We start from the raw sequence: 15059 nt of genomic DNA on the forward strand, positions 1-15059 counted from the left end.
AACCTAGAAATCATCCTTCAAGAAATTCTCAAGGAAAATTGCCCTGATGTTTTAGAACCAGAGGGCAAAATAGAGGTTGAAAGAATCCACCAGTCACCTCCTGAAAAAGATCCCAAAAAGAAAACTAGGAATATTATAACCAGGTTCTGATGTTCCCAGATCAAGGAGGAAATATTACAAGGAGCCAGGAAGAAACAATTTGAATACTGTGGAAACACAATCAGGATAGCAGAGGATCTGGCAGCTTCTACACTGAGGGATCGAAGGGCTTGGAATATGATGTTCTGGAGGGCAAAGGAGCTGGGATTAAAACCAAGAATCACCTACCCAGCAAAACTAAGTATCTTGTTTCAGGGGAATATATGGTCATTTAATGGAAAAGAGGACTTTCAAGCATTCTTGATGAAAAAAACAGAGTTGAATAGAAAATTTGACATTCAAATACAAGAAGCAAGAGAAGATAAACAGGGAAAAGAAATCATTAAGGAACTTATCAACTATTTATATTTCTACATGAAAAAATGATAATTGTAACTTATGAAACTTTTCTCAGTATGAGAATAGTTGAAGGGAATAGAAATGTATATATGTGTGTATATCTATCTATATATATGTTTATGTCTATATAGGAGGGTATATGGGCATATGAATACATATGTGAATCTGTGTATATATGTGCACAGCTATATATAGATAGAGGGCCCAGGAGCAATTTAATAGGAATGGATGATACTTAAAAGGTGAAATTAATAGGTGAGAGAGGAATAGAATGAGAGGAGATAGGGACAGACAGAATAGGGTAAGTTATCTCATCTAGAAGAGGCAAGGGAAAACTGTTACAATGGAGGGGAAGAACAGGAAGACAAAAAGGAATGAGTTAACCTTATTCTTACTGAATTTGGCTTAGAGAGTGTATGACATACACACTAAATAAGGTATCTCACCCTACAGGAGAGTAGGGGGGAAGGGAATGAGAGGAGGAATGATGAAAGGGAGGTAGGCTGGTGGGGGAGGGAAGTTGGAAGCACCCACTTTTGAAAAGGGACAGGATCAAAGTAGAGAATAGAACAAGTGGGGGGTGGGATAGGATGGAGGGAAATATAGTCAGTCTTTCACAATATATCCCCTATTGAAATGTTTTGCATAGCTATACATGTATATCCTATATTGAATTGCTTAACTTCTAAGTAAGGGTGGGTGACAAGGGAGGAAGGGTATGAGTCTGGAATTAAAAGTTTTAAAATCAGATTTTTAAAAATATATGGGGTAGGGGCGGCCAGTAAGTAGGAAGAAGTAAGTACACAGCGAGTAAGAGCACCGGCTCCAGTGTCGGGATGACCTGGAGATCGAATCCCGGGCTCAGATACTCAGCACCAGACCTAGAAATAATAACTGGCACGTGTAATCATGTAACATTAAGTAAGCTGTTACTTAACCCCGATTGCTTAAAAAAAAAAAATATATATATATATATACATATATATATATATATATATATATATGGGGTGGCTAGGTGGCGCAGTGAATAGAACACCAGCCCTGGGGTCAGGAGGACCTGAGTTCAAATGCGGCCTCAGATAATTAACAGAAAAACTAGCCATGTGACCTTGGACAAGTCACTTAACCCCAATTGCCCCTCCAAAAAGGAAAATATATACATATATATATTTTAGTAGTAGTAGTAAAATTTTACATGTAACTGGGAAAGAAGCTATACAGGTACTGGGGCATCGAGATCCACCGTGCCCTACTGGTAAGTTGGAGGGGATATGGGGGAAAATATGGGAGAGAACAGATTAGGGGAGGGGATATTCAGTGTGATCACTGTTTTGGGGTGGTGGGTAGGGAAAAAATGGGGAGAAAATTTGTAACAACATCTTGTAGACATGAATGATGTAAACAAAAAAATTAAAAAGAAAAAAAATTCTGGGCATCATATTTTAAGAAATCATAATTGAAAACTGTTTAGATCTGTTAGAACCAGAGAGCAAAGTGAAAATAAAAGAATGTATTCTGAAAGGAACCCAAAAAGGAAATGTCCCAGTAATGTCCTAACCAAAATGCAGACTTCTCATGTGAAAGAAGAAATACTGCAAGTATTTAGAAATGAGTTGTTCAAGCATCTAGGAACCAAAGTCATCAGGATTACACAATACCTTGCAGCTTCTACTATAAACAAAAGGAAATTATGGAATACAACATTCCAAAAGACAAAAAAAGTTGGTTTATAACCACAAGTCACTTTCCCTGCAAAGCTGAGTATAATCCTACAGAAGGAAAAAAAAACAAAAAAAAGATCTTTAATGGAATGGAGGACTTTCAAGGATTTCTGATGAAAAGATCAGCAATTTTTAAAAAACTTGAATATAAGACTTTAAATTTAGCAAGGGTAAAGAAAATCTTATTGATTTGGAATGGGCTCTGGGAGCCCTCTGGAGCTCTCCTTGAGTCCTTGAGGTACAGGTTCTGGGACCCTCCCTTGGACTCTTGATTAAATCATCCCATTTGATGAGGCATATGCATGAGGCTATGAGCCTTACTTTGTGGCCAAGCCCAAGCCTCAGACTAGACTTCCCACCTTTGAGCCTATCAAAATATCAATACACCCTTGAACTGGCCTAGCCCACTATTGTCTATAGCTTCCAACTACCTCCCACCGTTAATCACTCTTTGACCTCATTGACTCCTCCTGAAGACCCTCTCCAAACTCCTCCTCTAGACCACCCCTAGATTCCTCACACAACCTTCTGTATATAAGACCCCATCTTGTCTCCATGTCTGGGAGAGCACAGTGGAATAGGGAAAGTGCCATAGAAGAGTGAGAGCAACATAGAATGCCATAGAATAATGAGAGCGCCATAGAATGACCTAGCACAGACTTTCTCTGTTTCTAATGCAAGTGAACTTTTAATAAATTTTACTTTTCTTTGGCTGAGAAGACTTGAGTCGAATTCATTTGGCAGGACGCAGCGTGTTGGTATTTTGGGGTCTTCAGAGCAACCCTAACCCTCTTAGTGGGTAACCCTCTTCATTATTAGATTGGTTCCATAGTTCCAAACTGTCAAGAACTTTTTTATATCCTGCTTGTCATCTTCACACTTTGGAACCACTTTTATCCAAGTCATTGATAAAAATGTACATCTTGGGGCCAAAACTGGAACCCTACATCGTGCCACTAAAGATTTCCATTCAAGCTAACATCAGTCCATTAATTGTAACTTATTTGGATAACATTGTTTGCCCAGTTCTACTTTGATCTAAAGGTACTAGGTTCTAGCTCACATTTCTTCATTGTCTATAAGTCTGTCATAGAGACTTTTCCAGAGGCATTGCTGAAATCCAGGTATACCGTGTTTCCCCGATAATAAGACACTGTCTTATTAAATTTTTTGGACAGAAAAACACGAGAGGGCTTATTTTCAGGGGAGGGCTTATTTTAATGAACATTGACAGCAATTTTAATAAACAGGTAAATGTGAACAAAAAAATGTACCTTTATTCAATAAGCAAATCACTGGGGAAGAACAGGATGACGCGCTCACTGCTGCAGCTCTGATTGGATGCAGCTCGGAGCGCGGCATGCGTTTCACGGGGAGGGGGGGTACTGTGCATACAGAGGGTACCGTAATGTAGCGTGTAGCGCAGGGGATCACCTTCACTACAGTAGCAATCTCAATAGGGCTTATTTTTGGGGGGGGGCTTATTTTAGAGGAATCTTACACAGTAAGGGGAGGGCTTATTTTAGGGATAGGTCTTATTATTGGGGAAACACGGTACCTTTTCTTTGGCATTCAAATCTACCTGTCTAGTAACCCTGCCCACAAAAGAAATGAGATGAATTACGCAAGATTTGTTCTTAGTGAACCCATCCTGGCTCCTAATTCAGAAAAATCTAGGAGGGAAAATCTGATCTCAGGTCTCCCTTGCTTTTTTTGAGCAGTCTTTCCACATAAATAGAATTTGCCTTCCATTCTTCTTTGCAACAGCCAGTCGTACTACTGTAAACCCTGACAATGTAACCAGCCTCAGAACGAAAGAAGAAGCAGGGTGTGGTTTATAGATTCCAAGCAGGAGCAAAATATATTCTCTAGGGAGGAAATAGAGGAAGGAAGTGCCAAGTGTGGAGATATGGTGGGGCTGTACAGGGCAGGGTAGAGTGAAGAGTTTCTATGGGACTGGTTGTTACCAGATAGTTTATATGTAAGGTATGGTAATATGTCAGAGACAAGTAAATTGGCCACTGTCACTAATTCCCTTGTTGGAATTTGCTTATTTTCATGTTATAACTTTTTTCTTATACTAGTATATTAAATTACTAACCATTTTTTCACTGATTTAAAAAATGGTTTTCCAGTGGTTTATAGGCCGAAAGGCCTATATCTTGACTGCTCTTACACAGTTCTGAACCTTCAGCTAGCCATTTTCCATTCCTATTTCTACCTACTCTTTTGTAGATTGGCTCTTGTCGTAATATTTTATAATGTTTATACTGAAAGCAAAATTATGTCTGTTAGTCAAAAATAAAGGGAAAAGAAAGGGAATTTAATATTCCCCATATATGAGTTAGATAAATATGCAGGTAGGCAATTTATTAGAATATCAGAAGAGTTGGTTCAGTTATTTGCTCTGTTGTCTAAATCTTCCATAGAGATTTTTTTTGACTAAGATTAAAGTCAAACAAGTAACTTCATAGCAAATTGTCATACTTTTCTCTCAATCCCTCCCAAACTGAGAGAAGTTTTTGTGTAACCTATTGTGTTATCCTTAGATATTCTGAAAACTAGCCAGGAGAGTCAGGTAAATTATCGCTTGCTTTTTGAATTAGGTTGTTCCTAAAATTTCAATCAAGATCTATTTTTTAACATATTATGGGTTGGGGCATTGTAATTTGTTTCACAGTTCTTAAGTAGTTCTGATTTTTTAGAAAAAAAAAATCTTCTGAGCTATATCGCTTAAATTGTGACACGTAACTGGATGGACAACCCAGTATAATGTATTTACTTGATGTCAATATGCATATTTTAAAATAAGCTCATCAGATAACTATTGAGATGAGCCTGGGATTGAGTAAGAGGAAAAGATTTTGGCTTGATTGCATATGGGAAAATGTACAGTGGTTTCGATGATTCCAAACTTCCTGCCACTAAAACCCCCCCACTAGTATTCTCCCAAGTAATTCTGACTTAACAAAGACATGTAGTGGACAGAAGAGGCTAAACCATGCTGCTGATGATACCATCAGAGAAATTGTGATAAAGATGTTAGGATCATCAAATTTAAAGTGGAAGAGGAAGTTAAGGATCATTTGGGCCAACCCTCTCATTTTTCAGGTATGGAAAAAGAGGCTCAGACTCCATTCATTTCATTAAGCAACTAGTTCTGGAGACAGAGAGCAGTCTAGAGGACCTTTTGCTTGCCTGCTTTCTGCAGATTTGATAAGCACACTACTTGTCACGCTGTCTTCCCATACGTACAGCAAAAACACACCCCCTCTGTTTCCAGTCTTCTTTTCTACCTCACTCCCTGCCTCATACTCTTCAGTTAAGTCGCACTGCCCTCCCTTCTGTCCTAAGAACAAGATACTTCATCTCTTGACACTAGACATTTTTTTTCTTACCTCCTCTCCCATACCTTCCTTCTACCTTCCCTTTGTTAGCAGAATACTTCACCTTGTCATTGACTGACAAAGTAGAGGTCATTTGCCCTGAATTGTCTGTCCTCCTTTACTGTACATTTCAAAACCTCTTGATATTATTCCCCATTTTCTCTTCCTTTTCCTCCAGTCTTTGATGAAGAGGTGGCTCTTCTCTCCAAGTCCAGTCCTTCTACTTGTACTCTTTGATTCTTCCCCCTCCCATCTCCTCCAGCAGATTACCCCTACAGTCATCCTCTTTTTCTTTCTGATATTCAATCTCTCCCTATCTGCTAAATCATTCTCTATTGCCCACAAACTTTTGCCCTCAAACCTGCTACCCAGGTCTCCCTCACACCATTAAAAAAAAAAAAACCATTTTTGCTCTGTCCTGAGCCCTCTTCTCTTTCTCCTTTGTACTATCTCACCTGGTAATCCTGTTAGCACTGATCTCTGTATCTAGCCCTAATATCTCTCCTGAACTCCTGTGCTATATTACCAATTTACTTTTGCACATTTCAAATTGGACCGATTTTGGGCAACTCAAACTCAGCACATCCAAAACAGAATTAATTATCTTTCACCTAAAACTCTCCTTGCTTCCCAACTTTCCTATTACTGTCGAGAGTACCATCATTTAAAAAAAAAAATCTTCCAGTCATTTAGGTGTCTGGGTCAGCATTATCCTCAGCTCCTCACACTTAACTCACGTATCCAGTCTTTTCAAATTGTATCTCTGCCCTCAAAATATCTCTCTGGTATGTCCTTTTTTCCCCCACTCATACATCCACCCTCCTTGTACAGGCCTTCATCGCTTCCCTTCTGGACCATTTTAATAGCTTTCTTTGTCTCAAGTCTCTCCCCATTCCAATCTATCCACTTCTAAATTGCCAAAGCAATTTTCCCCAAATTAAGATCTAACCATGTCACCCTTTCTACTCAATAAACTCCAGCAGCCCCATATTACCTCTTAGATCAACTATAAAATGCTCCATTTGGTATTTAAAGCCCTTCACAACCTGGCCTCTTCATACCTTTTCAGTTGTCTTGTACTTTACTCCCCTCCATGTATACTGCACTCCAGCTATACTGACGTATTTGCTCTTCCTTACGTATGATATACTATCCCACAACTCAGTTCCCTGAACCTGTAATGCTCAGTCCTTCTGACTCATAGCTTCCCTAGCTTCCTTCAAGACCCAACTCAAATCTTACATTTTGTAAGTGGCCTTTCCAGGTACCTCTGCCCCATTCTACTAGTCCTTTCTCAGAAATTACCTCCTATTCTCACTGTATATGTCTTTTACCTACATAGGTATTTTCATGGTGTCTCCTTCATTAATATATAAGCTTCTGGAGAGCAGATGTGTTTCTTTGTATCCCTAGTACTTGGCACAGCACTTAATAAATGCCTGTAGACTGACTGACTGTTCCCTTAAGTTTTAGTCCTATATAATTTTCCCTTTCATCAATAAACTCTTTGAAAAGACAATGTATATTAATTACTTTCACTTTCTCTCCTGTCATTCTTATCCTCTTGCAATCTGGTTTCCACCCTCATTACTCAACTGAAACTGCTCTCTCCAAAATTACCATTGATCTCTTAACTGCCAAATCCAGTGACATTTTTCCTCAATCCTCATCCTTTTTTTTTCTTTTTGGAGAGGGAAAGGCAGGGTAATTGGGGTTGTAACTTGCCCAAGGTGACACGGCTAGTAAATGTTAAGTGTCTGAGGCCGGATTTGAACTCAGGTTCTCCTGACTCCAGGGCTGGTGCTCTGTTTACTGCACCACCTAGCCGCCCCAATCCTCATCTTTCTTGACTGACCTGTATTTGACCCTATTGACCATCCCCTTCTCCTGGATGTTTCTTCCTCACTGGATTTTCATTATTCTGCTTTCTTGGTTCTCCTTCTACCTATTTGACCATGCCTTTTCAGTCCTCTTTGCTAGATCATCATCCATGACCCATCCTCTATTATTCAGTGATCTGTCCTGGACCCTCTTCTCTCTATATACTATTTCTGCTGTCAATCTCCTTCACTTTCCTGGGTTCAGTTATGGAGTAAAAGTGATTTGGAGGACTTTAAAATTGTAAAGAAGAGACTGAATTTGGAGATGAAAATTTGGGACAACTTGAATACAAGTTAAAGGAGGAAGACTAGAACCAAATGACCTGGAAGGAAGAAGGAGAATTTGAAAGTCCCAAGGGAAAGAAGGAATATGTTGTGGAAACAGAGAAGTATAGAAAGGAACTCAAGAAGAAAACGGTAAAACAAAGTAAAAAAGGAAATGGACGGTGGATGAGGATGTGGATGTGGAGGTCCTACCAACATGAAGACCCTAAGAAACAATTTGTTGTAGCAGTTCTTCAAAGAAGCTGCTATCAGCACTGACAAGGGCTTCATGCTTCCATTGGGTTCATTTCCAAAATATGCTACTAAGGAGAACAGAAGAATGTTATCTAGAGGAGAAAGATAAGGTTCACTAAACATTGGGAGCTAAGAAACAAATAGGAAGCCTTTCCCAGAGGAGGAGGCCAAACTTTATGAAAAGGAAGCAGCTTTTTATCCTCCAAGAAATGATGGTGTAGATCCATGATGAGAATTCATCCATCTGGGTCAGATAAAGAGGAAGAGAATAGAACTTGGTGCCTCCCTGCTGATGGATACTGCAGCAGATTTATATAGATGTGATTGATCACAGCAATGGAAAGTTCTGTTTCCTCCTCCAGGCAAATAGCCTACAAAATGGAAGTTCTTCATTAGAGTAAAAACTTCTTAGAAATACAGATTTTATTCTATTCTTTGTGGATGTATATTTTCTTAGCTGATACTTTAAGTTACTTATTCCACATTTCTATTCATCTTTGAAAGTCATGTGGCTTTAGTGGCCATCATATTGGGTCTATGATATATTTGGAGGATTGTATTAATTTTCTATGTTCTACTGTGTTTTATTAATTCTGATACTCTAAGACCTCCAAGATTTTCCTCTAAAAATTATTTTTAAAAATAAGAATTTTCCCTTAATTACTATCCAGTTTCACCACCAAAATAATAATCACCCTTATTCATTTTATTATTTAAAAATATTAATCTTTTGTTTTTAATCAGCTTCATTTCCAAATTTGTTCTTCTTCCTGTCCTCTACGTAGTATGCCTTTCCTTCTAATAACAAAGAATGAAAAAGATGAAAAAAAGTAATTCATCAAAAATCACCAATGCATTTACAGAGTCCGACAGTCTATGCGATGTGCCACATCCATAGTTCTGCGTCTCTGCAAAGAAGAGAAACTCATTTGTCTTGCAGAACAACAGTGTGTTAGCGTGTCTCTCTTCTTTTTATATATTACCATGTTTGACCGTCATAATTACATAGTTTTTTATATATAATTGCATAGTTTAAATTTGTTATTCTTTGTGTTCACGTTGTAGTCATTATGTATTGCTTGCTTTACTCAGCATTGGTCTATATAAACCTTCCCAGTCATCTCTGAATTCTTCATACTTGTTTCTCACAGCCCAGTAATATTCCATTACATCCATTTTGTTTAGTCCATTGATTTTCAAAACCTGTGCCTCATATTTCTCTAGGAGTGCCTTAAAATTCCTCCCAATACCCCCAAGACACATTCCCCACCCGTTGCCCTTAGCTGTACTATGTATGCAGTCTGCTTCCTAGCTTGTTATCAAGAAGGTTACATAAGCAGCTTTATCCTTAGAGATAAATATAAAGCCATCTCCTAAATTGTAAGTCCCAGAAAAGTAAAATATTAAATAAAATTAAAAAGAAAGCAAAGGGTACAAGTGAGGGGAAAGTGAGATAGAAGAATCCCCAGGCCTAGATAATGAGTTTATCTGGAAGCCCACCTGCCTGAGAATCCTTCTTTATTGCCATCTAAAACTGAGCCAAAGAATATAGACATTTTATTAATTTTTTAGTGTAATTCCAAATTGTTTGCAGTTATTTCATAGGAATATATACATACATACATACATATGTGTGTGTATATATATATATATGTAATATATCGATATGTGAAAAAAATTACAACAATTCTCAGATGAGTTCTATGGTTGGACCAATTCATAGCTTCAGCAACAATGTATTAGTGTTTGTCTTCTCACATTCCTTCCAACACTTTTATCTTTATCAACACCTTTCTACTCTTTAGGAATTACCTACATCTCAATAGTGGATTCAAATTGCCAAGTGTCTGAGGTCGGAAGAAATGTACTTTTTTTAACCACGTTTTTCAAATAGCTTAACCACAAAAAACAGAATTTTTTTCCATTCACATATGCAGTATTGTCTGTATCTCAAAACTGAAGTAAAAATCAGTGTTCTGTTCTGTCAGGTAATAAAATGTTTGGCCCTTTCCTTTTTAAAAATCACAATAATAACTATTTCCCTATATGAATATAGGTATTCAGAAGTGTGTATGCCAACATAGATACATATATGTGCATATACATATACATATTAAGTGACTTTCTCCTTGGTCACAAAGCCTGTATTTATCAGAGACAAATGAACTCAGGTTTTCATGGCTCCCAAGTTGGCCTTCTATCTACTTTATCATATTACCTATTTCAGCTATGCATTTTGTACAGAAATCACACTTGGCAAGAAATTTGTCCTGACTTTAAAAAAAGTCATTTTAAAAATTTGACAATTTAAATAATTGTCTTAAAACAAGACAATTAAATATATATATATAAAAGCTCTGCTATTTCTGTGAGAAACTAAAATAAATAGTCAAAAATAAATAAAATAAATAAACTCCTTTAAATAGTCAGGTCATTTCCTAAAGAGTAAAAATGAAGGCAAAAATGAAAAATTATGGAAATAGTCCATGTTGGAGAGGATGTTAGAAGACAAGCTCACTAAAACATTGTTGGTAGAGCTATCAATTGGTCCAACCACAGAAAGCCATCTTTCTATATGCACCATCTCATTTTCATATTTCTTATTTCAGTTTGAAGGGGATGGAAATATGAAAAAGGAAAAGGTTTCATGCCTCTAACAATAACTTTCCAAGTATTTTTAAACCTAAAATAAACTTTGTTGTAATGCAGAAAATCATCCAATTTGAGATAGCTAAAAGCCTGACTGCAAGAGAAGTGATTTTAAAAAAAAAAACCTTATTAAACACAGACAAAACTCAAAAGCATCGATTTGGGGGGCCATTTAAGCATAGCAGGAAACAGCTCTCAACCAAAGTAGAGCCAGTGGAAATAACTGGTTTATATATAGCACATTATAGTCATTATTCAGAATGAGGGCCTAGGTCAACGAGAAAAGGTTAAATTGCATTCATTGTTTAAGAAGACAGGGAAAAGCAAAATATATATATTTTTGAAAGACTATTATCCATGATTAGAATAAAACAGATTTTAATGCTTCAAGGGCATAAGCTTCAATTATCGAGGAAATCTATGTGGAACATTTCATTTCCCTTTAAAGATGAATAAATCAAATATTGCTGGACTTACTTGTATAATACTTTATGCCTTCTTGTAAGAAATATGACTCCTCTCCTCTTGGCACAAGTAGACCTGACCAAAACAAATAAATTTTATGATGACAACAATATTGTCATTTATAAACTATTTGAAATATATGCAAATTTTTAAAATGCAGATCTGTTAAGACAAATTGCTGTCAAACCTTGCCTGCTTTATATTGAATCTCGAGTTGATTTTTTAAAACCCAAGCAGAAGACTAAACATTTTTTCCTATTAAATTTCATCATAAGGGATTGAGAGGGAAGAGAAGAGATACAGAAATGGAGATGATTTAAAACAAAAAATATCCATAAGAATTTTTTAAATAAATTTGTTACATTTGGCCCATGTTCAAGCCTTTGGGGATCTTTTTGAACCCTGACTTGGTCATTCCCTGTGTTATATCTATTGCTCCCACATCTGTGTCATCTGAGAATTTGATAAGCTGCTATCTATCACTTTATCTAAGACTCTGGTAAGTTAAACAGCAGAGTTCTAAGCACAGATCCCTGGGACACTCTAATGGGCACCTGCTTCCAAGTTAATATCAAGCCACCTAATGACTGCTTTGGGAGTCTCTTCATTCAGTCAGTTTCAAATCTCTCTTTAGATACTGTTGTGTAACCCAGATCTTTTTACTTTGTTCACAAGAACAAAATGAGAGGCCTTGCTCAAATCTAGGTGAAGTCTGTCTATAGCTATAGTATTCCTTTACTCTTCTAACCTAGTAGCCCTGTCAAAAAAAAAAAAAAGACTTAAGAAATTGTTCTAGCATGACCTGTTTTCTATAAAGCCATCCTGGCTCTTTGTGCTCCTTCCTTCTCTAGGTATTCACTAATCACATGCATGATTATCTTGTACCTTAGAGGATTTTGCCAGAAATCAAAGTCAAGTTTGCTGGTCTATGGTTTGTAGACTCTATTCCCCTTCTCTTTTACAAAAATGAGGACATTTACTTGTCCTGCTTACTGCAGCCTTTCAAAGATCACTAACATCCAGTAGCCATATTATCCTGTTGTTTCTGTTTCTTTGGCTTTATCTCTTGGTGACTTTATCTCTTCCCTCTAGTGCCTTCATCTTACTTAAGTAGCAGCTCTCTATGATCTCTTTTGTTGTTGTGTTCTTTCCAGTTGATAGGTTATTTCACTTTGGCAGAAGTTGGCAGGGAGAATAGCCCAATATTACTTAGTGGTTTATTAAAAAAAAAACAGACAAAAATACAGATTTAGTTTTTAAGAGCAAAAGGTCTAGCTTCTCATGGGAATTGGGGGGGGGGGGGTCAGGAATGAAATGGGATTAGCATTATCAGATCTCAAAACTGTGATAAAAACAGATCATAAGACTTTAGTGCTAATTTTTTAAAAATATAAAAGTAGATCGGTGGAACAGATTAAATTAGCCAGATCCAGAAGCAAATGTCTATTAAATAAAAAAAACACACACACACACAAATAACAGGAGACAAAACCCCATGATCAAGAGCTTCTGGGAAAATTAGAAAGTAATTGGGCAGAAAATAGATTGAAACCAATATCTTAAATTTTATCTCTGCCACAGCAAGACCCAAATATATACTCAGCCTGAATATTAAAAATCATGGGATCGTAGCTCTAGACCTGGGAGGACCTCAGAGACCATCTAGTTCAATTTCCTCATTTTACAGATGAGGAAACTGAGGTACAGAGCTGTTAAGTGAAAAAAGCCTATTGTATATACCAAAGTGTTTGAGGTTACATAGTTAATAAGCATCAGAAATGGTATTTTAACCCATATTCTCTGATTCTTTCCACTGTTCTAAGTTGTATCACCCTCCCCAGGCCCCCCAAAATAGAAAAGGGAGCATCTATCAATACTAAGACTAGGGACAAAGTCTTAGAAAGTGCTGTCAATTCTCTTTTCTCACCAGCATCATGTCATATCTACTCCACAGGGAACTGGACCAGATAATCTCTTAAGTTTCATCCCAGCCTTAGATCTGTGCTTCTATGACCCTGCTCTTCATCCACACTGATACCTACTTAGTTCATGTATTAATAATACATATAGAACTGGAATATACCTTTGTGACCTCCAGCCTAACCTCCTCATTTTACAGTTGAGGCAGCTGAGCCTCCAACCTCTTGTTGGAGGTCACATATGTTGTGCATCTAAAGTAGAATTTGAAACCCCCAGTTTTCAGACTGTCTTCTTTCTGTGCTACAGTGCTGCCACCCCCTCATCTTTCACTTTGACTTGAGTAGCCTCCTAAGAGGTCACATCACCACGATGTCCCCTTGTACTTGTTGGAGGAAAGTGGACTTTTAGACCTCCAAGATGCACTACTACCTACTTGCTCAAGCAGGGCCAAAGTTGCCAGTGCCAAGACTGCAAACCTGCCAGTCCTTTGCCTTCATGAGCATCCTCCTCTCCTGTTATGGGAATGGAAATCTGAAGATCTTCCCTGCCCTTTGGCCCCTTGATAGGCTTAAGTGACTCTGAGAACCTTCCCTGATTTGAAAATATAATCTGTCCCCTAATAGGCTGAATGTGGTCACATGGAGCCTGTGACAGGAGGCTTGTTTTTCAGGAATGCCCACACCTTAGTGCTCTGTGGGTTAAGAGGGTTGTAACATTCTCTGAGCCAGGAGAAGGCTATATATACCCTGATGTGAGATTTTGCTTTGGGGCTCACTTTGAGAAGAATTGTGCGATTTGACCAGATGAGACTCTGGGCAGCCGTTGAGCCCTCCTGGCTTTGAAGACCCAGATGTTGGTGCTTCCCTCTCTGGTAACTGACTAGGTATGGATGTGATGGTCAGGCAGTTGAAACCCTGTGTGCTGATGTTTCTCTGTCTGTATTTGTTATCTGCTTGTAACCTCTGTTTATATTCTCAGAAATTTGGGGTGCTGACCTTTTTCCCCTGAATTAGGTAAATGACATATGTTTGATTAAAGCAAGATTGTTAATCCATTTTGAGTTGCTTTCCTTTAGAAAAGCATATCTAGAGGGTGGCTAGGTGGCGCAGTGAATAGAGCACCAGCCCTGGAGTCAGGAGGACCGGAGTTCAAATCTGGCCTCATATACTTAACACAAAAACTAGCTGTGTGACCTTGGGCAAGTCACTTAACCCCAAATTGCCCTCCAAAAAGCCAAAAAAAAAAAAAAAGGAGTAAGTGGGACCAAAAAAGAACAGGTTCAGAATTTTTGGGGCGGCTAGGTGGCGCAGTGAGTAAAGTGCTGGCCCCGGAGTCTGAAGGACCTGAGTTCGGTTCCGGGCTCAGACACTTAACACCCACACAAAAAAACTAGCCATGTAACTTTGGGCAACTTACTTAACCCTAATTGCCCTCCAAAAAAAAAAAAAGAAAATCAGATCTAGGAACCTGTGCTAGCAGCCGTCCTGGGTATGCTGGAGTGCTTGCTGCTACATCTCCATATTATTTAGTATTTCTTTGGTGACATAAATGCCTGTTGCTCCTGAAAGGAATTATCAGTACAGTGGATGACAGTGAAGGGTCCACAAAGATCTCAGAAAGCAAGAATTCTAGGTTGAATCTAATGGGATGAAGTTGAACCAAGCGAGATGTCCAAATAGAATTAGAGCTAGAAGGAAACTTAAAGGTCATCTACTCCAAGAGAAATCTTACACTTTGGTTTAAAAAAAAAATTATGTTCACGAGATGAATAAATGAGGTGTGGCTGAAGCAGATCCAGGGGCTTTAGTGAAACACAAGCTTAATGTGAGTCAGTCAAAAAGACTATTGCAGGGAGTGTCTGTATTACTTGAAGGCATTCCTTTGTATGTTATAGTTCCCCATGCTACCTAGAAGTTTACTTATACTGCATTTGTATTACTGATATTTAAAGCAAAATGTGAATGGCCTATCTCTTGGTGTCTTGTTCTGTAGCATCAGGTGAGGTGGCTTTGGAGTCAGTG

The 15059-nt window shown here is 38.0% G+C and overlaps 1 protein-coding gene across 5 annotated transcripts in view; it reads left to right on the plus strand.

Annotated features, from left to right (window-relative positions):
* The window catches only part of POLK (DNA polymerase kappa), a 119702-nt gene that overhangs the window by 32383 nt on the left and 72260 nt on the right, over positions 1 to 15059 (plus strand). Inside the window, exon 1 of one of the 5 annotated variants that reach the window (XM_069096243.1) lies at positions 13144 to 13921. The exons of the other annotated variants lie outside the window; for them this stretch is intronic. The gene's annotated coding sequence lies outside the window, so the exon portion shown is untranslated. Of the gene's footprint in view, positions 1 to 13143; positions 13922 to 15059 lie in introns of those variants that run through there. 5 annotated transcript variants of the gene reach the window in all.

Source organism: Petaurus breviceps, unplaced genomic scaffold (assembly GCF_028583685.1).
Source record: "Petaurus breviceps papuanus isolate PSGF00001 unplaced genomic scaffold, PetGlider_PUasm1.0 229, whole genome shotgun sequence".
Lineage (NCBI taxonomy): Eukaryota > Metazoa > Chordata > Mammalia > Diprotodontia > Petauridae > Petaurus > Petaurus breviceps.